Below are 22,012 nucleotides of genomic sequence, written 5' to 3' on the forward strand. Positions count from 1 at the left end.
TTTTGTTTATTTGTTCAGAAACATTGGATCTATCATGAGGAGTTGATTCATAGTTATAGCAAGAAGCCAGTAAGTAACGTACTTATTAAAGAAGCTGTTACTCTGGTTTTATCATATCTATTCAGGACTCTTTTGATAAATCTCCCTGATATGAATTGATGTAATTGAAGACCCAGTGCAATTTCTGTTAAACCTCACAGGTTATCTTAATAATTTTCATTAATATCAGATCTACTCATATTAAAACTAAGACGAAACTTATGTAAATATTAAATAACACTGATGTTAAAAATATTCCAGTGTTTAATGGTACACTGTTGATGACAACAAAGTAAGAACATGTGGAGTGCATGAAGCTCTTCTTGGTCTCATGATATTTATATTTATGCAGAAAAATTATCGAGTTAATTGTTATTGTATTTTGAGACTGGGAATATTGTTATTCATTGATACACGTTAATTATGTTTCATTAAATATTACTTTTTATTTTAATATTTATGTTATTAGGCATGGCCACTCAATTCATAGGAACTTAGTCTGGATCGTAAGGTGTTGTGCTACTTTACCGAACAAATACGCAAAATATGAGTTGTTTTTTTTTAATTCGAAATAATCGCACAGAACGGTTATTTGCCCCATTTACACAGGTAATCTTAGAACTTTAATAAATGTGGTTGAAATTAAAAAACAAACAAACAAACAAACATCTGGTTTAAAACACTTGTTGCCGTTTCAACTTAGAAGGTATAGTTCTTAAATTATTTTCTTTAACAGTAATGGCGGATGTGCAGCTGTTACCAAGAGCAACTCTTCATTATTCGTTACTGAATAGAGGTATTCATCTCGGTCACTTCACTGACTTGAATAGTGGTCTTGTCTCTGTTTACCACCTCTCTTGCGTTAAACTTAAACTTTAACCAGCGGCATGTTTTGCTTTGTAATAGTATTTAAAAAAAAATCTAGAATGCTTAATTTTTTTTTTTGCAATCATGAGTTTTATATACTCTTTTGTTCTGGAAGTCGCCAATGTTACAACCACAATTTCAATAGCACGAGCTTTACGTAGAACACATTTTAATTTGCTCAAGAGCATAAAGCTTGTTGTGAAATGCTTGGTTAGGTTTATTAAATATCTTCGAATATCACATACGAATTGGTTACACTGAGCTATTGTTTTACATTATAGAACACAATTGTTTAATAGCATTAAAAGTTATTTTACAGTTTTAAATAGTTTGTGCTTTAAAATGTATGCCATTTATACTTATTTTTAATGACATACGGAGTATAAAAACTAATGGGAAATAAAGAGAATAAGAAATAGCAAGAAAAGTTTTAAAAACAGAGCGATGTGGTATATTCTTCAATAAATTATTGAAGCTTCACTTTTATTAAATTTTGTATATGGCACTTTATAAAGGGTTTCTATCTTAGATAAGTGCTTTATATGACTTGTCTTTACTCTCAGTGTGGTATATCTTAAAACCTATTCACACTATGAATTCTCTACAATCAAAACACATAAAATGTCCGTTGCTCGTTGATGTATGTGAACACAATAATATATCGGTCTTGTTGAATTTATTTAAAATAACACGTATGGCAAGCGCACAATTTAACCCCGAATCTCTTCCTCAACTAGAAGCGCCTCGATGGCACAGACCAGTTGAAAAATATTCGGAGTTTTTTTTCCTGAAGTGGGGTAAAACTTATATACGATATAGCATACGATAAGATGTGACAGTTACATTTTACAGTTTTCTAATCGGGCAAAAATCAACCGAGTTACGAATGGCTACATCATCATCAAAAACTTGATAGTTTTTGTTTGTATGGAGTTAATTACAAAGTTACACCATGAACCATCTATGCTCTGCCCACCACGGGTATCGAAACTTGCTTTGTATCGGTGTGAGTCCTCAGACATACCGCTGTGCCACTAGGGAGCACGTGGTAGTTAATGTCAGTACTTTTTATTGTTAAACCTATAAATCTATCAGGTAAGCCGCCTTCTTTTTCGCTCGTCATTGCATTTCTGTTTCACATCATAGCTCAGTAGTTCTGACTGATCAAATAATTTTGAATAGTTCTCTATCAGATAGAAGATTCAAGTCACGTTAACCGTGACTGGAATTCTACTACTCTACGTCATTATTCCTGTGATACCCCCATGTGCAAGGTTCGGAGACGCTTTGATTTGCAATTTGTGTAACCGCTGTGGATGCGATCACTATAGACTTTCTGACAGCCGCTGTTGATGCTATCTATTAAGCTCAAAGGTGTGTAAGCGACATTCAAAACTAGTTTGTTGGTGACAAGGACATTCTTGATATTAGTAGCAGCCTTCCTTCAGATCAGAAAGTCAAGAACAAGGCCTTCAACGTTAAACATGCAACGAAGGAAGATCGTATAAGTTGATTTGAGAATCAAAAATATATTCTCGTCTGGTGTGTTTAACCATTACTGGTAAGTGAAGTGGTGTGGCTACACTGAAACTTTGTGTCTGTTTGACTCTACATAACTCTTCACTGAAGTATGTTAACATCATATGGAATACACGTTTGGATACAGCAAGTTACAAACTTTCCAGTGGTTTATGAGACATCTCCAAGAAATAATTACCGAAATTTCTTCTCATTTGCTCTGTTACCTCAAAACATTACTTCGTTTATGCAGTAAACAAGGTTTTAACACCAGAATATACGACACAATAATGACTAGTTTCCATTAATAACACATATATTATTCAAACTATATGTTAAATGTAATATAGAGGATACACAGTCATCAAAACATGATTACAATTTTGCAAATTAAATTTGAAGCTGTATTCCATGCCACTTCTATATACTGAATTTATTTTTTACATCTACGCCATATTTAATGTTTATAGTTTTTTTGTAGGTGTGGGATGTTCCTAGTAGTTAAAGATTGTATACTTATATTAATTTCATATCGGTATTCAGTGGGTAAGCAGTAAGTTTTTGGACTACAATGCTAAAATCTAGGGTGTGATTGTTTGATTCTCTGAAATAACCAGAATATATATATATAACCCATTGTGTTGCTTTGCGTTACAAATAACAAAAACACATAAACATTAAAAAAATAACATTTATCATTACGCTTTCCTTTAAAATGGAATATTGCCAATGAAAATCTTGTCTTATGGTAGGAATTTTGTGGAATTAAATCGGAAAGATGTCTTTGGTTAATATATGAGTTGTTTTTATCTTGTTGGTAGAGTTATAAATATTAAATAATTATGTGCCATTTGTTTTCTCCTAGCTTAAAAATGACATAGTATTAAAGTTAGCAGACTCAGTATGAATTTCTATACTCAGCCATGATCTTTAGATAAACAGGCATAAGAATTAATATATTTTTAATAAAAACATAATGTTTTATCATAGTGGAAGTGTGTTCTTGATAAAGGACTGGATTGTAATTAGAAAAAACTTCAGGCTGCCAAAATAACAAATATTATTTTAAAACTAGACAAGTTGTTTATCGTGAAAAAGCATAATAGCATATCCTGTGAAATAATAAATATGACTTTGATAAAGGGAAATTATTCTTTTTACCAGAGAAGAAGAGTTTTTGGCACTGAATGGAAAATAAGCAAGTGTCTTTCAATAATTTAGTATTTTATTACTTTGATATTTTGGAAGCAATATTTCATGTGATTAAGTTCGCAAACACTTAGAGATTTTAGAAAAATAAAGAAGTTTTTTATTTTGAAGAAATAATTGTAAGAAAATTTCAAAAACTTGTTGTCTTGTTTCTTTCAGGATATTTCAAAAACTTGTTGTCTTGTTTCTTTCAGGATATTTCCTCTTTGCTACTCAAGGGCTTTTTGCGCTAAAAGTCTCTAATTTTAAATTGGTAGACAGGAGGGAAGGCAGCTAGATATCCTACAATACCCATCATCAACTCTTCGACTACACCTCGTCTGACCGAATAGTGGGACGTGGCCCTAATAATGCATCTACGGTCCCAAAGAGCTGAGCGTGATGTTTTATTTTAAGCGGTTACGTGCTTTGCACGTTCTTTGGAATTGTCATTTTATGTTTGATGTGAGTTAGAATTCAAAGTTTAAACTTTGAAAACATTTGTTTTTGTTACAAAAACTATTAATATTATTTGGAATTGCTAACTCTTGAAAAAATAAAGCACGCCGATTTTTTTAGTTCGAAGTGAAATCACACAAACATCTAAAAACTAAGTAATGCTGTTTTGGCATGTCACCAGAAAGACATACCAGAGAAGAAAAAGAAAAAAGAACTGGTTAGGAATTTAGGACTAAACCAGATGTTCTATTATTTGCTGCTGTCTCTGACGTGCGAACCAAGCCTTGGCACAATCTTTTTCTGTAATGTATTTTAGTCTCATAAACAATGCCATAGTAAAGAAAAGAATAGCGAGATGTTATTACGTTCTTCAGCTAAGTGTAATATAAAAGTAAAGTGTGAAGAACCTTTGTTCATTGATAATATGTGTAACAGACTGTATCTACTTCATTTCTTTATTTATAGATGAATTGAAAAATCTGCTAACATTGTTCATAATGAGAAGTTTTTGTTAAATATATGACATTTAACAGATATTGTTTATTCCTAATTTTATTTCGTTACATTGTCAAAACTTCAACGATTTCACATTTATGGTTATAAGGCTTGCATTAGGCTGTTTAATGTTGACTCGAACCAACCAGATGGTTAAGGCATTCGACTCGTAATCCGCGGGTTCGAATCCCCTTCACAACCATTAGGGAATTATAATGTGACGATCAATCCCACTATTCGTTGGTAAAAGAGTTGGCCAAGAGTTGGCGGTGGGTGGTGCTGCCTTCCCTTTAGTTTTACACTGCTAAATTTGGGACGGCTAGCGCAGATAGCCCTCCTGTAGCTTTGCGCGAAATTCATAAACAAACAACACGCTGTGAACCTTCTTTTATTGTAATTATGAGTATAGATGAGAGCGTTTCAGAAGACAACGCATTAATATTTGATACAGGTAGTTCAATGGAAAATTATGAAATAAATGTACATCTGTATTATAACTAAATAAAGTAATTCTAATCTACAGTTTTGATTGCTGATTATTTGGAAAAATGACATGATAAATTAGGTAAAATGACAAAAAATATCCAATAGGAAGAATGGCAATGTAACGTAAGCTGTATGTACCTGTAAATATGTGTCCTGGTATAGCCTGACGATTAGGATTCTTGATTCTCAATTTATGGGTTGTGGTATTCAAGCCTGTTAGTCGTGGGGGGGGGTATAATGTTAAAGCTAGTCTCAGTGATCGTTGGTAAAGAATATCCCAAAATTAGCAGTGAATTTCGCTAAATACCTGTCTTCCTTCCAGCATATCACACCAAAATTAGGGACAGCTGGCGGAGAAAGCCCTCAAGTAGCTAAGTGTAAAATTTAATGATAAACAAAGATACGAGTAGTTGCTTAATATATTCATATTTAGACTGTTCCATTAAATTTGGAACTGTCTCACCTTTCAAATATTTTAAATACTCTAACTGCCCTCCAGTCTGTTAGTGTGTGTGTGTGTGTTTTCTTATAGCAAAGCCACATCGGGCTGTTTGCTGAGTCCACCGAGGGGAATCAAATCCCTGATTTTAGCTTTGTTAATCCGTATACATTCCGCTGTACTAGCGGGGAAGGGTCTGTTAGTGAAAAATAAATAAATAAATAATTTTAAATTATGCAACTCAGTTTATATCATTATCAGATAATCACTGAAGTATAATAATATCTGTTCTAATTGACATAAATAAGATAGTGTTGCCATAATAATAAAAAAAGGTTGTAAATACTTTATTCGTGTTCATAATTGTCTCTTTATTTTGATGAAGGTTTTCTCTTACAGTTGATAGAAATCATGTTTTCTACTCCAGAAAATGTCTTCTCCACAGTCTCTTTACGAACCACTTCGTCAAGTGTTTAAAATTATAATATCAAAGCCAACAAAATAGCACTTAACGCATAATAGAAGACTTTTTCTCTCACTTCTTGCTTATGAAACACACCAATTTTTTTCACAAAATATTTTGTGGCCATACATTTTGCTGCAAGTTTTTTTTCTCTTTTTTAAAACTAAAAAGAAACTTTTAAACGTAGCCCTTCCGACTTTATCGGAAACATTTTTGTAAACTAAGGAAAGGATATGTTCTGTATGTAGTTTAAATCGTGTACAAGTCACGTGACACGCTCCCTGTTTCTTTAATATGTTACAATCAGAAAGTTTATTTATTGAAGAAGAACTACTAAGTCTCTAGATTTATACAGAAATCTCAATATTTACAAGATATATATATATATATATAGTCTAATGGAACTAATCGAATAAATGCGTTTTTTACATAAATATTTTTAACCAAATGGCAATTTATGGAACACATCAGCTGAACGGTCCCTAAATTTCAAACAGCTTTTCTTAGTGTAAAGTCATTCAGTAGATGGAAGGAAACTATGCGCTTTACGCGACGTTTGTACGGTTATTTTTAACAGAATTATACTCTTAACAGTTACAACACTTAAAGAGTTGAAACTGCAGTGTGTGTGTGAAATGGAAAAAAAAAAAAGAAAGAATTCAAATTTCGAAACTTCTGATTAGCAACCAGGCAAACTAACCATCAGTTCACACTCGGCCCTGAACATAATAATTGCGATTCGTTAGATAAAAGTACGTATTTATATTCTTATGAAATTTTATTGAAATACATAATAAATTGTGCATAAAAATGTGTTGCGAACTGATCTCATCCGTGCTTATGTATTAAAATATAGCCCATCTTGTTTCTGAATTACATTGTTTATTGTTTATAGTTAAGAATACAAGCTACACAATGGGCTATCTGTGCTCTGCCCACCACGGGTCTTGAAACCTGGTTTCTAGCATTGTTTTTGTTTTCTTTGCAATTAAACACAGAGCTACACAATGTTCTGCCCGACACGGATATAGAAACTCGAATTCTAACAGTGTGAGTCCACAGACATATCGCTGTACCACTGTATAGGGGCACTGAATTACATCATGTGCTCACAGTTCTCTCCATATGTCTCAGTTATAATCTCCTGGCATGGGTTTCGAACTCGATTGTATGCGCATGCCACACGATAAGTAAGGAATCTTTAATGGATGTTCTAATTCTCTGTTTACTTTCTAGTCTTTCAGTTTAGAACACTGGCTGAACTTTACAACATGTTTTCTTTGTGATGAAAAACGTACTGGTGTAGTCTTACTGCATAAGCAAAATGATAATGGTTTATTCACTGACATCATTACATTTGGGTGATGTAATATTTCTTGCATGTAATATGAATCAACTAACATAATTCCAAAGATATTTGATTGCATAAAACTAATAGAATTATACGAAAAGTGCTCGCAAAAATGTTAAAAGGTACTAATGTGTAAAAGCCTACATATACAAATACATTTTAACGTAAGACCAAACTCAAGAGATAGCTTTAAACTTGTAATACCGTCTATTTAAACAAACATATTGCTCTAAGATATAAGTTAGACGACGACAAGTATAGAGCTTGATACGTTTAAGCACAAATGTATTTAGCTCTGTGGTAAATAAATGGTTTATTCTTTATTAATTATCTTGTGTGTTTGTTCATATGTTTGTCCGTAACCCTTCCTATAGTATTAGAGTTACCATAATCAGACTAGGCAGTCAGTCTGGACGGCTAGGGTGTGTATGTGTCTTTATCAGGAGGTGGGGGTTTAAATAATCGATCATCCATATATAGTGGGAGACTTGGGTTTTAAGGGCAGTTGAGCCCGAATCTGACATCGGATTATTTGTCCCTGTACCTCCTCAAGATCCTGGGAACAACATGTTTAAAATGATTTTCATGCCACGGCCCCATAAGCTAAAGGAACAAAACCTAACACACGTTCTTAGGTAACGAGTGCTCTAATGTAGTTTTTTTAAATTGCAGAGTGCTTATGGTAGCCATAAAAGTAATTAGAGATAATGGAGTATCCTGATCGACACATTGGAGCCTCTGTAAATCGTGAGAGGGTGGGCTTTTAAGCCCCAGTGAAGCGCAAGAATTTTATGCAAGTATTGGGAAAGTTTTATAATAAAATTATTTTGAATAGATTATTTGCTTCACTTCTTATATTATTCGTTAAATGTATAGTGATGCACCTCAACTTAAACATTAGCTTCAAATACTAATCTTTAAATGTGTATAGGCTCCCTGATAACGATAACTCCAATTTTCTCTTTGTGTATCTGTGTGAAACAATTTTATATCGAAGTGAACATTAAGACTTTTTTTTACGTTTGTATGGGGATATACTGTTTAAAAAATGGCAAAAATTAGTTGATGTTAATATTTACTGAGGACATTTAAACTTCTAGAAATATAATTTTTAATAATTTATTTTCTTTTACTTCATTTCTATTGACTTTATTCAGTAGTAAGTAAAATATAATCATTAATTTATTTTAAACGGACAGTTACTTCCATGCATCCACAAAACGAAAACTGTGGAGTTTTTTTCTTTTAACGACAAAAGTCCTGAATAGAAAGGATATTAACCTCACGAAATTAGATAAAAACAAAAAGCTATGAAAGAACTGCCACATCTGGTTGTGAGGACATGGAGTACAAGTATTCCCTCCCTCTCACATCACACAAAGAGAGGTTGGTTCACCCAGCAGTTCCTGCTGGTCTTTAATGTCTATTTTTAGAGATAAGTAATTTCACAAATCAGTTACTCAGAATACCCGTTCTTAGAAATACTAATATTTATATTTTCATAATTTTTAAAGTCTGTGTCTTACTTATCAGAAATTAATGTTTTATAATTTAGTTTCTGTCTTTAAATACTGATTGTACCAGCACAGTTCGCAGGAAAACGTTAAGATATGAAAGCACTTTCATCAAAAAGAGAGTTAAAAGAAGTCTAGGTTTCCAAAATAACAACATGGATTTAAATTTTTTATACATGTAGCTATTTATAATATATTTCATTACTCTCGCATTTTCATTCAGACTTCTCAAAATAAGAAAACATTAGTCTCTCTGAAAATTAGTATAGAGAAATTCTTTTCAGAAATAAGCTTTGTATATATAACAATGAAAAATAATTTTTAAAAATTTTAGTAACTTAGAAATGACAAACTAAATAGAAATATACAATGTCGTAAAGCAATAAAAATTGAAACTAAAATCTATAATGATTCAAAGTACATTAACTCATTAATTGGTTACTCAACCTATAATTAAAAGGAATAATTCCTTCTTCGTAATGAAACATGACAAAAGGCTCGAGTAATTCGTTTTAACTGTTCTACTTGCTTACCTGCGGACAGTCTTTGATGTAGTGTCCTTCTTAAAACACAGATGACACAGGTAGTTAGGTGGCGGTTTCTTAGTTGGTTTCCTTTCAAATCCAAGAGCCAGGTCAGAAAAGTGGTCAGTGAGGTCAGCTAGGGCACTTGGGCTGAGGCTACTGTTGTAACCGTTGCTGGAGAAACTATTGTTATGAAAGCCACTGTAGTTGTTTCCGGATTGAAGAAACGTCGTAGATAGAGGGGGTAAGTTGAATTTCGCCTGGAATTAGAAAGTGATAAGTTATTATTTTAAAAGGCTAAGCATGTTGCATCTTTTTATACAAGGAAGTGCATCTTGATAACAAAGTATTTATGTAAAGATTGGAGATTGTAACTTAAACTAACTTGGTAATAAAAAACACACGCAAATTAGTTGTATAATTAATATTGAAAAAAATCTCATAACAAGAGTGCATTTCGAGACAACTTGCTTTTTTTTCAAATACGGTTCAGGAGAAATAATAAGTTACACTTAAAACATCGTTTCTAAACTGTCAGTTTATTTCAAAAATGTTTGCAGCAATGTGGCATACGCGTATATTCATTTCGATACACATCAAAGTAATGATATGTTTAATCCTAGCATTTGGCTTGAGAACTGTGTGGAGTATACACATAAACCTTGAACTGAGTAAAAAGTGTTAATACGTACCATTATGTACATTTTTAAGTGGTGATAAGAAGCTATAACACTAATGGATTTTAATTTACGAATCGTTTGCATTCCACCATCTTAGTAAAATCTTGTCCATTAAAATACATTAGGATTAATAAAACTTTGATGTCACTCGTCCACCCGAAAATTCATCACGAGAAAAAAGTAATATTTAAATACCAAAATGGAAAATTTAGTGTAAAATTGATGTATATATAAATATATACATGTTACACTCATGTGCTGAATGTCTATATCATATAGTACATATTACATGTTATAGAAGTAGGCAATAAACTTTTAGTAGTACTGATATTTTTATTATGTGCCTTTAACACAAAATAAAGGTAAATCACACCTAACCTATACGTGTTGTATTACCTTCTTTCTGTCGTTTAATATATACACACTTAAATAAAAACTGGATTCCTTTTTTTTTCTATATCACAGGGCACTGTAATATATCAATTACATTCGACTCGTAATCTGAGGGTCGTGGGTTCGAATACCCGTATCACCAGACATGCTTGCCCATTCAACCGTGAGAGCGTTATAACGTTACGGTCAATCCCACTATTCGTTGGTAAAAGAGTAGCCCAAGAGTTGGAGGTGAGTGGTGATGACTAGCTGCCTTCCCACTAGTCTCACACTGCTAAATTAGGGACGGTTAGCGCAGATAGCCCTCGTGTAGTTTTGCGCGAAATTCAGACAAAACTATATCACAGTGTTCTTTATTTTTAAAAAAAATCTTTAAAAGTACTTCGTAGCGTAATAAGCTATTCCCCAGTATAAAAATTATAATAAAACTAAACGTTCTTTTTGAAACGTAGTAGATTTAAGTTTAAATATATATAAAATATACAAACTTTATAAGTATATATATATATAGACAGTTGTGATTTTTGGTTTTACAAATGCTAGGATAAATCTTACTTATATAATATATAAGATTGTTTATATAATTTCAATCGTTATTTTATTGTTCGACTCTCATCATACAACTTCAGTTTTTTATTATCATTTTATATCAATTATAAATATATAGTGTTGGAAATAGTTATGCAAACATAAAGTACAAATATTATGAAATTGCTCTCCCTTTTTTGTATGAAAACTGTCCGCATCAGAGTACAGTAAGACAGTGATCCTAAACTTGCAGCAAATGTGTTAAAAGTGCCAATAGGAAAATATCCACCATGGCTTAGTCCTGATATGAATGTTAATAAAGCTGTTCAAGCTTACAATAAAGAATAAACGACAACCAAACAACTTGGCTGAATTGTTGAGAGTGATGTACATCATTTGAAACAATATTCCACAACTGTGCACTCATAAACTTATGACAACATTCTACAAGACAGGTAATCATTATCATTCCCCTGAGAAAGTAGAAAAGATCCATGCTCTTACTCATTGACTTGCAGAATCATTATGTTATTGTTGCTTTGTTACATCTACAAAGCTCAAAATATCATAGGCCAATTGTGTTAAGGCGTTCGACTCGTAATCCGAGGGTCGCGGGTTGGAATCCCGGTCGCACCAAACAAGCTCGCCCTTTCAGCCGTGGGGGCGTTATAATGTGACAGTCAATCCAACTATAGTAGCCCAAGAGTTGGCGGTGAGTGGTGATAACTAGCTGTCTTCCCTCTATTCTTACACTGCTAAATTAGGGACGGCTAGCGCAGATAGTCCTCGAGTAGCTTTGCGCGAAATTCAAAACAAACAAACAAACAGAATATCATTCCCTTCCCTCCAGTGGTACAACAATATGTCTACGGACACACAACGCTAGAAACTAGGTTTTGATACTCTTTGTTGGCAGAGCAAAGATAGCCCATTGTGTAACTTTGTGCTGAATTGAAAACAATAACAACATATAACTTGGTATAGCATATTATCATTATTTCTTGTAAATAAAAGGAATAAAGTTTTCTCATAGGATTATCAGGAAGGGAAGGATCTTACTGTAGTAGCCAATCAAAGCAGTTTGGTTTGTGTACGATCTTGACCTTTAGACAAATTTAATATTCTAGTGTCATTTAACCAATCTTGCAACCAAAATTAAAATATAATAAGTTCGTTTTTCGAGTGACATTATCATGATTCTTCCTGGACTCATTTTTAATTCACCTTTTTTATACACAGCCATACGTCTAAAATCAGATAATAAATAAAACGATATTAAAAGTAATTATACGAACATTTCCTCTTGGTAGATAGAAATTCATGAGCTTGCTAGCTCAATAAGATTCGTTTTCAGTTGCAAGGCGGGAGAAACTCGTCAGTATATTAACAAAACTTTCTAAGTTTGCTATAAGGAGTTTAAACCAAATTTAAGATAATAAATTACTTCAAAGAATAATCTAGCCATCAGAAATCTGATGTGAGTATTTGTTAGAAATCTAACGAGTAAAAGAAAAATAATTAAATTACAATGATTTTGCCAAATTATCTTTACTAAGTGTTGGAATTAACCTAACATCTTCAGCAACTTATGCAACATGTGTGCTAAAACACCAGGTTAGAAACCTTGAGGTTCAGGCACAGCTATACCTAATTTAGATATACTTATCATAGGAAGGACGACCACTCAGCAACATCCGCCGCTTACACGATTACTGTTGGACAAATGGTGGGATTGACTGTCGCTTTTATAACGCTCTAGTAGCCGATAGTGTGGAGCGTGTTGAGTGGTATACATTATGAATTTCTAGTCTGATACCATCCAGATACAGAGGAAATGAAGGCATTATTTAACCCTAAAGTAACTTAGAAAATATATCCTACAGTAGACACCAAATCGTTCTAAAAGTGCATTGTTATTATATAACCTCATAAAACGTTTATGCTTGAATAACAAAAGTTTAAAAAATATAAATCAAGGATCAAGTGTTTACAATTCTCACAGTTATACAGCTTCAGATACGTTGCAAGCAAGTAACATAAATAGTCATAACCAAAATTGAGTGTACTGAACGTTAGACAATTGTTATAATTGTTTGTATAATAGGCAAATTTAAGCATATTTTCTCACAAACTTTGAACAAAGTGAGCTAAACCTATCTTGAAGAACGAGTAACTCATATTCGATTACTTCAGAGAAGAAAGATACTTTTGTTTCTTCATTTGAAGAAGTCGAAACTTTTAATTCTGTGTGACATCTTACTAGGAACCTGCTTTACAAAAATGGAATTATAGGAGATCGTAATAAATCGCTGTAACGTATTTTTTTTCAATTATTTAAGACGAGAATGAAAAGCTCTGCCCCAACAGAGCCCCGTATTTAGCTCTCTCTACTGTATCTATAGAGTGTGACATCCACTGACGTGGCAATGTTGATATTTTCTACCCCACAAGAAACTTACTATTTTTCTCTTTTTCTGTTTCTAAATAAAAATATTAGAAACACAAGATTTCGAAACACTGCTACACAAAAATAAGTTAAACTTCTTGTAAAATATTAATGGTATAAAGCAAACGTCATGTACAGAATATTCCAAAATGTTTTCTTGCATGTTTCAAGAAAAAGTACAAACATTCAACTGAAAAATCTACAAAGCTTAATTTCAGCAAATACTGAAGAGTATCTTATACTTCAATATGGGTGGAAAGAATTATTTTAAGATACTTTAATTTCGGGTAAATCTAGGTAGAACTACAAAACTACTATGTTTAGTGTACATACGAGTTAGTTAATTATTTAAAATTTTCATAGTATATTTTTTCTTAAGAACTAAGAAGCATTCTTTGATTTTATTACTCAAATTTGAAAACGGTTAGTGCATTGTTCTTTAACTAAAAATAGATTTTCAGTATAAACTCGAATAATATTTACCTAAAGCTAACTCCATACAGTAATTCTGACTTATTTAAAGCGAATTTAATGTTATGCTGCTGTGATAGAGATTATGCTGGTTCAGATGACGTTTAATCATTTTTCAAATAACTTCATTTAGATTCATAAGTGCTACATGCATTTTCAATGTTAATTTTACAATTTTTACAGCAAATTTTGACAGCAGCGGAACTAAGTAATAATTATTGTTATAAAAAGCACCGGGGAGTTATATACACAGAGATGTTTGAATACATTATATTGACATAGTTATAAAAACCAGCAAATTACGTGACAACCACAGCAAATATATAGGCGCCGTGGAACAGCGTAATCAGAACTATAATATGATATTGCTTAATATATCATAGGTAATATGATACCACCAAAAACTGATCGTTTTTCGGAATTGTATTGAATAACCCTTCACAAAGCAAAGTATTCATACACCTAGACTATAAAGATGTTTTCAGGTCGGCGATTTAGAATTTCCAAGACGGAAATATTTTTGTACTTTAATGACATTTTAAATACGGATTAGTTTTAGATTTGTGGACTATCCAAAAAACGACTTTTATCAAGTCGCACCGCAGCCATGGTATTTAATTTGCATCGTATTGTAGGAGGTGAGAATCAATGAACAAAAAAGAGAGAAGACAATATAATCAAGAAGCTTTCCGTCTTGGAAAACGACAGTAGTAAACGTATTCACACGTTGCTTCCACCATACATTCATTCAACCGTTGCAGACATAAAGTAGCCTGATAATGAAATGTGTATTCATGTCATTCCGTACGAAAACATACCAGTCGAGCAGCTGAACGTGGTGCATATGCATTTCTATATGATCGAACTGTTTAAATGGTCGGTGATAAAACGTTGTCCTCGTAGTCTAGAAAGCTTATGAAAAGCCTACAAGAAAGATGGGTTTGATTTACACATGACAACCTTTTGTAATGAACGGACGTGACGACATGGACTGTAACGACATGTTGAAGCACAAAAATCATTTTATTAACGTACTTAATCTCTGCATAAAATGAAACAACTTCTAAAATAATGCGAATCATAATAAATATTTCTATTTCGAAAGAATATAACAACTATAGCGTTTTTTATAAGATATTATCCTTTTTTATTATTTTAATGGTGAGATATTAGCCTTAGATATAGTGTGTCTCCTAGCAGTAAGTCTGAAGGCTTAAAACATTATAATCCAGGATTTGATAACGGCGAAGCTCACAGCACAGGTAGCTCATTGTGTAGCTTTGTTTTCAACACAAATAAACAAATCCTTTTGGTGCTATTCATTACCTATTGGGTATACATTATTTGGATCTAAATAACCTTGCAATATTTACAATATTGCGTCTAGTATACCTTCAAAACTAGATGTACTAAATAAGCGCAATTTGTTAAAAATTTCTTTCGAAGCTTCTAGATTACAGGTTTGGCATAGAAGTGACGTCAAAGAGAAGCAATAGCAGAAAGTTCTATAATACGCCTGTTTAGGTTTTAGAATTAGTTAAAATGCTCCTTTAATACTAACAGTAATAGGTCTATTATCTCTTTTATCGACTCGTGGAAAACCTTAAATTGTTGTATTGAAGGTAATACGTTGTGTGCTAAGACATTTTTTAGTTTGCCAGCCGTATTACTAATCTTACTTATCTCACGAACAGATAAATACACATAATCCTTTCTTTCAAATGAATAAAGTGATACTTTTTAAGTACCGTGAAAGTAACAGAGTCGATGGAAACTGTAATAGCATATCCAGTAAAACTAATACAAAAGACAACTTTGAGTCTTAAGAAAAAATTACACAATAACTCAATTTAGATATGATTATTGTGAGTTATCAGTGCTGTTGAAACTCATAAGAAAGGGATGAGATACCGATTTATTTCAGTTCCCGTCACACCAAACATGTTCGTACTTTCAGCTGTGAGGGCCTTATGAGTGACGGTCAATCCCACTATTCGTTAATAAAAGAGTAGCCCAAAAGTTCGCGGTGGGTGGTGATGACTAGCTGTCTTACCTCTAGTCTTACACTGTTAAATTAGGGACGGCTAGCACAGATAGTCCTCGAGTAGCTTTGCGCGTAATACAGAAAACAAACAATCATTTCAGATATCGTAATAAGCTTCAGCTACTCAGGATAGGTTGGAAATGGCATTTCATTCTTCACGTGCATGTCTTCATCGAATGATAGTTAATAACTTAAGTGAATTTACAAACCATTTAGGATGTCTGAAGACCAACATTAAAAGTATTTCAAAACACATACTTCATGTTAATTCCAACCCACCTTCTTAGTTGACTATTGTTATGAAGTTGTGCACTTTAGTTATTCTTTTGAAAATTTAGTTCAAATGTTTTTAAGAAGCAAGTAGCGCATTAACGTTGAGACGCAAAGCGTAACGTTTTGTGAATTTCTAATAAAGAGATCAAGTGAAGTCTTTTAAAATAAGGACAGTCTTTTTTAACGTTAGAGCAAAAAACAACTTCTAAAATTAACACACATCAGGTCAAACCCCAAACTAGTAATTTTAACATTCTTCAAAAATCAGAACGGAAGGAACATGGACATCTTTTGCGAAACGTATTTATTTCTTATATACGCAGAGTGAAAGATATCAATATTAAATGTATAATGCGTTTTAGTAACGCATGTTAAAAAGTAACTTTTTAGGCTTATCAGAAACCACTTAGGGTGCAAAGTTAAATATGTGTTTTGGTGTACTAAAAAGTATTTTAGGTTATATAGGTTAAGGGGTTGTCACCTACTGAAACGCAAAGATAATCACCATTTAGAAATAAAATATAAGAGGCTATTGTAACTCATAAGGCCAGATCTCAAATGTTATGAATTTCCCCAATACATGTAAGACTATTTTTAACGAAATCATTTATAGAAACACTTTTTGAATTATTATCAACAAAGTTTAATATTTTGATCAATCGTTGACAATAGGCAACCAAAATCCATTTTTCTCATTAAAAAATAGCACAATCACGTCAAAAGGTCACATAAATAACAGTTTCAATCTAACCTAAAAACGATTTATATATCTGTGTGTTTATTGTATTCATATACACTTATATCTTGTATATGTACATATTTAATGGTCAAAATGTCATATGTTTTAGGATACATTATAGAAGAAAAATCTGCTATCACTGTATATGTTTACCCTTATTTACGTTTTTATTTTTTGATGTAACTTTTCTCGAAGGACCACGCATGTTGGACGTGTGTTAAACTTTGTGTGTTATTATACTCGTAGGTCAAAGTTGAGGGCTTTGAACGAAAAGATAAACTATTTTCTTGATAAATTAATTTGTGAACACATTGACAGGGCAACGTGATATGTCTATGAACGTTGTATTTTATTGATAGGATCATTTTGACTAAGTACGATACCAATCAGAAATCAACAAGTAATGTTTGTGCAATAATGTATTTAAGCTTGAAGCAAAATATGCAAATGATTAACTGTTAATACATACGAAATTACATGTTAACTGCTAAGACTGTTTCGAAAGTGTACTAAATAAATTTGACGACAACAAAACGTGACTTAGTGAAATGGTAGAAATATCACCCACCCTTCAATTCCAGTATCATTATCAATAAGTTAATATAATAATATAGAAACGAAGAATTACCATCCCTGCATTACGAATATTCTTGCATTGGTTCTCATTCTTTATAAATAAAAGTTGTAATAATTATAGTTTTCGTAGTTTTTGTAACAGTGTTTAAGATTTCAGTTACATTTTTCAACTTTCCATTTTCCTCAGTTTGTAATTTTATCTAACCACCTTTTTATCTACTCTGTATGATTCGCATGAAACCTTAAAACTTCCTATAGTGTAGCATGTTACTCTTCAACAGAAACATACGTATTAAGTAATATTACTGAAATATGTTAATGACCTACATTATATTTTAATTTCTCATTTATCTGTTTATACATCTGTTTATGTGCATTATTATCCCAGTTCTTATATGTTTGATGATAAATGACTTCTGATAACCATGTAATTCACATTCATGAATTATTCTTCGTTGTTTAAGAAACCTAAGATCAAAGATTACCCTTTGCTACCCTATATGAGGCTGTTAGTAAATACTTTAAATGTTATGTGTTACTTATATTCCAAAACGTTGTTAAATGAATTTTTCCATTTGATTTGAAAAAAAAACAACAAATTTATTATATTTTGTTGTTTCTCTCGTCATTTTTAAAAATATACATTTAATTTACTATTAAAATGATATTAATTGAGACCACAATGCATTTAGATGTCTAATATTGTAACAACATAGTTAAAACTAACACTCTACATAAAAACAAAACAATAATTCCTGTAAATGTGACAGGATAGACGCCTACAAAATAGATTTCTCAGTTAGAAGTCTACATGCTCTGAAGATCTGAACAAATTCCCACCATTAAATATGATCTGTATACTAGATTTTAGTATAACCACATAGGAACAAGATATTATCAGTTCTTGAGTAATTATATGCAAAATTCTGACACAAACAAAAAGCAGATATTATTGTTTGTTCATCTCTGATGTTTTATCCGAATTCTAAATCTTGTCCATTGAAAGTTAGGAAGACATCAACATGTGAAGTGAATTATTTCAGTTAAACAAAACCCTAAGCCTAAAGAAGACTGCTGAATGTTGCACAAGAGCTCATTTTTTAAAATAATTCAAACGCGTTGAGATAGCGTGTGAGTTCTTTTTAAGTTTCTTAGTAAAAGTGTAATCTTAGTGAATATTTAAAATTAGTTCTAATATGAACATGTAATACCAGGTTATTTCTAATTATTAGTTTTATTTTAATAATATACAGTAAGAATATATAAACTAGTTACTTCAATCACACAACTAAAGTTTAAAAAATCTAAATCACTTGACTCTCAAAGATGTTTTAACCTATTCAAAGGCATTTCTAATACTAGTTGGTGCCGTTAAAGTTCGCTGTTTTTACGCTCAACTAGTTTGCGTGTTTTTCTTATTGCAAAGCCACATCGGACTATGTGCTGTGTCCACCCAGTGGAATCGAACCCCTGATTTTAGCGTTATAATTCCGTAGATTTACCCGCTCAACTAAACAAGCTAGAGGTATTTTTAATACTGTACGATTTTGTTAGAGGTCTTAGTAAGATAACTACATTCTACCGTTACAGTATCTTAATTTGTTGTTTACTTAAGACATCTACTCAACTGAAGAATATTCCAGTACTTTTTAATGTTGTTTTTTTATGAGATATCAAGTGATCGATTAAACGGCGTTGAGGAAAATCTCAAGAAAAGTGATATAGACAGGATAAACATAGGTTTTAGAAAATTAAAATCCGCGCCACGAGTCCTCGTGGTGGATAGAACCGCGGATTTTAACTTTCTCATTTCGTGAACTTTATGATGACCCAATGATATAAATCTTCAGTAGTAATGTGCTATGTTTGTTCCTACTTTTTCTTACTTTAAAATAGTTTCCATAACTAGATAACTAATGATAAAAAATTACTAAGTAGGGAGTGTTATATATTGGCCCGGCATGGCCAGGTGGTTAAGGCACTCGACTCGTAATCCGAGGGTCGCAGGTTCGAATTTCCGTCACACCAAAAATACTCGCCCTTTCAGCCGTGTGGGCGTTATAATGTGACGATTAATCTCATTATTCCTCGGTAAAAGAATCGCCCGAGAACTGGATATGGGTGATGATGACTAGCTCCCTTCCCTCTAGTCTTACACTGCTAAATCAGGGACTGCTAGTGCAGGTAGCCCTCGTGTAGCTTTGAACGAAATTTAAAATGAAAAACAAACAAATGCTGTATATTCTATTGATTCATTTTAAAAGAAAAATTCCTGAACGAACAGATTAGCATGTAACTTAATACCCCACCTGTAAGGATCACTATAATATTATCACATGAGAAAGTCTTAATTCAGTTTTTCTGGTTCTTGATATCTAGTAGAGTTTTATTAGATGACGTTTTCAGAATGAATAAGTTTAAATACAAATATTTATAAGTAGAGAAATAAACGATTAAATCATAGGTTAAAAACCAGAACCAGTGCGCAAGTCAACCTAAATATGAAATTGCAAAAATGTTTAATGTTGACATGCAATCTTGTAATATTTCAAAGTATTCTAAAGACCTAAAAACTGTGGTGTTGGCGATATTTAAACCCACTGTACTTCACTTATAGGCCAGTTTAATTTTAGGGATTTGAAAACTCGTTAGTTTAGTTCGTTAAGTAAGATCAAATCCTTCCCAAATTTCCTCTTTTTGTTCAGATCAATGACGAGAAAGATGTATCAGGGTTTGTGATGTAAAAGTAATAATATGTTTTTACTTAATTTCATTGTTATTACGAAACTACAAAACCTTATGCACACGCATATATATATAATGTTATAACACTATGTATAACTGGTTTGTTGAACTGTAAGAATTTTTAAATTGGTATTAACAATTTCCTTTGTTTTTAACATAGTTAATAACATATGGAGCTACTGACTACAGTTTAAAATCAGTTTTAAGGCAAAGCTCTTAGAGATATCTGCCATAAATACAAAATACAAATATATCATGGCTTAAGCAATCAAACAGAAGACTGATGAACATTTCGTTTGACCAAAAGTAGCTCATTCTTAATTTTATTTAATACAAAATGATTGCTGTAACTTCCATAAAGTTTATATACCCCTAAATACATTTTTACCACTTATAAATAATTCATAAGGAGTTTATTTTAGTTTTATGATTGAGGGCAAGAATATTTTTAAAAATATAGGTAATCTGTGTGCAGTTAGGCTTAGCTACTTAAAAAATAATAACACATTCTCCTGACCCAAATGTCTATACTAAGTAACTAAAGTCTTGTCCAGGACAATAGAGTTGCTAAAAAAGAAACAAATGCAGATGGAAAAATGCTCTGTTGATCTGAGAAATCCTTCAGACTTTTAGCAAGTTGCTCTACATACGTGTATTATGCTACAACAATACAAACCCTGCTAAGTTTTCTTGACGTAGAGAAACTAAAGGGAAAGTCATTTACTTTACAAATAATGTCCGCTAAGTCTACTCGATATAGTTGATAAATTGAAGAAGCATTTATCTGTAGGACGTCTTTACTGGCAGAAGTATCCAAGAACTGAGTCACGGCTTGAGCTATTTATATGTGACGTCTATTCCTGTAACAAGCTGAATGTGGTAACCTCCCCGCTCAGCAGAGTTCGCAAAGCTATTTTACCCAATGCCTTTCTTATTGGTCTTTCGTGTGAACAAACAAGCAAAAGAAGATTCATTTCTGCAGATGTATAGTGTCATAAAGGGTGTAAAAATTAAGAAAAGGATAAAAAACACGGAGAAAATGTTATAATTGGTTGGTTTAGAGCAGAGTAAATATCTTATACTAAAATGAGGGATATATCTGAATATGGTGACTAGGTTTTTCCATGTGGCGTTTTCTCTGATTTGACAGATTAACGCCATGAGTAAAAGCTGTGCTTTTGCAAGCTATAATATACAAAGCTTTGACGTCCTAGTTAGTTCATAAAAGTAGAATATTTTTATATATAACTTTATCATTTTTGTTATTGTTGAGTGCTTGAAGTCTCTGTAATTGTTGATTCACAGGCTTCATTCAGTCCTTTTATTCTCTGTCAAACGTAAGGCACAAAGAGGCAAAATATACAACTATTAGTCATTGTGTTGTCTCTGCGATTTATATGTTTGGCAATATAACTATAAACTAATAAAGTATAGGGTTATTTTCAGTTAAATATGCAGAGCAATCTCTGTATACGTAAAACGGTTACTGCTATGTATCTGTATAAAAACAAGTCAAAACAGGAGTCAAATATATAATTTCGTGTTACACTTATTCAAGGCGTTTGGCAAGGTGGTTAAAGCACTCGACCCTTAATCTGAGGATCGCGGGTTCGAATCCGCGTTACCAAACATGCTCGCCTTTTCAGCCCTAGGGGCGTAAAAAGTGACGGGTAGTCCTACTGTTCTAAGAGTTGGCGGTGGGTGGTAATGACTAGCTGCCTTCCCTCTTGTTTTACACTGCTAAATTATGGATGGTTAGAGGAGATAGCCCTAG

At 32.5% G+C, this 22,012-nt stretch overlaps 1 pseudogene across 1 annotated transcript in view; it reads right to left on the bottom strand.

The window, feature by feature from the left end:
* Positions 1-22,012, bottom strand: part of LOC143252700 (zinc finger CCHC domain-containing protein 24-like) — a 63,602-nt pseudogene that overhangs the window by 35,171 nt on the left and 6,419 nt on the right. Inside the window, exon 2 of the transcript XR_013029111.1 lies at positions 9,353-9,603. The product of XR_013029111.1 is annotated as a zinc finger CCHC domain-containing protein 24-like (transcript). The remainder of the gene's footprint in view (positions 1-9,352; positions 9,604-22,012) is intronic.

Source organism: Tachypleus tridentatus, chromosome 6 (assembly GCF_004210375.1).
Source record: "Tachypleus tridentatus isolate NWPU-2018 chromosome 6, ASM421037v1, whole genome shotgun sequence".
NCBI classification, from domain to species: domain Eukaryota; kingdom Metazoa; phylum Arthropoda; class Merostomata; order Xiphosura; family Limulidae; genus Tachypleus; species Tachypleus tridentatus.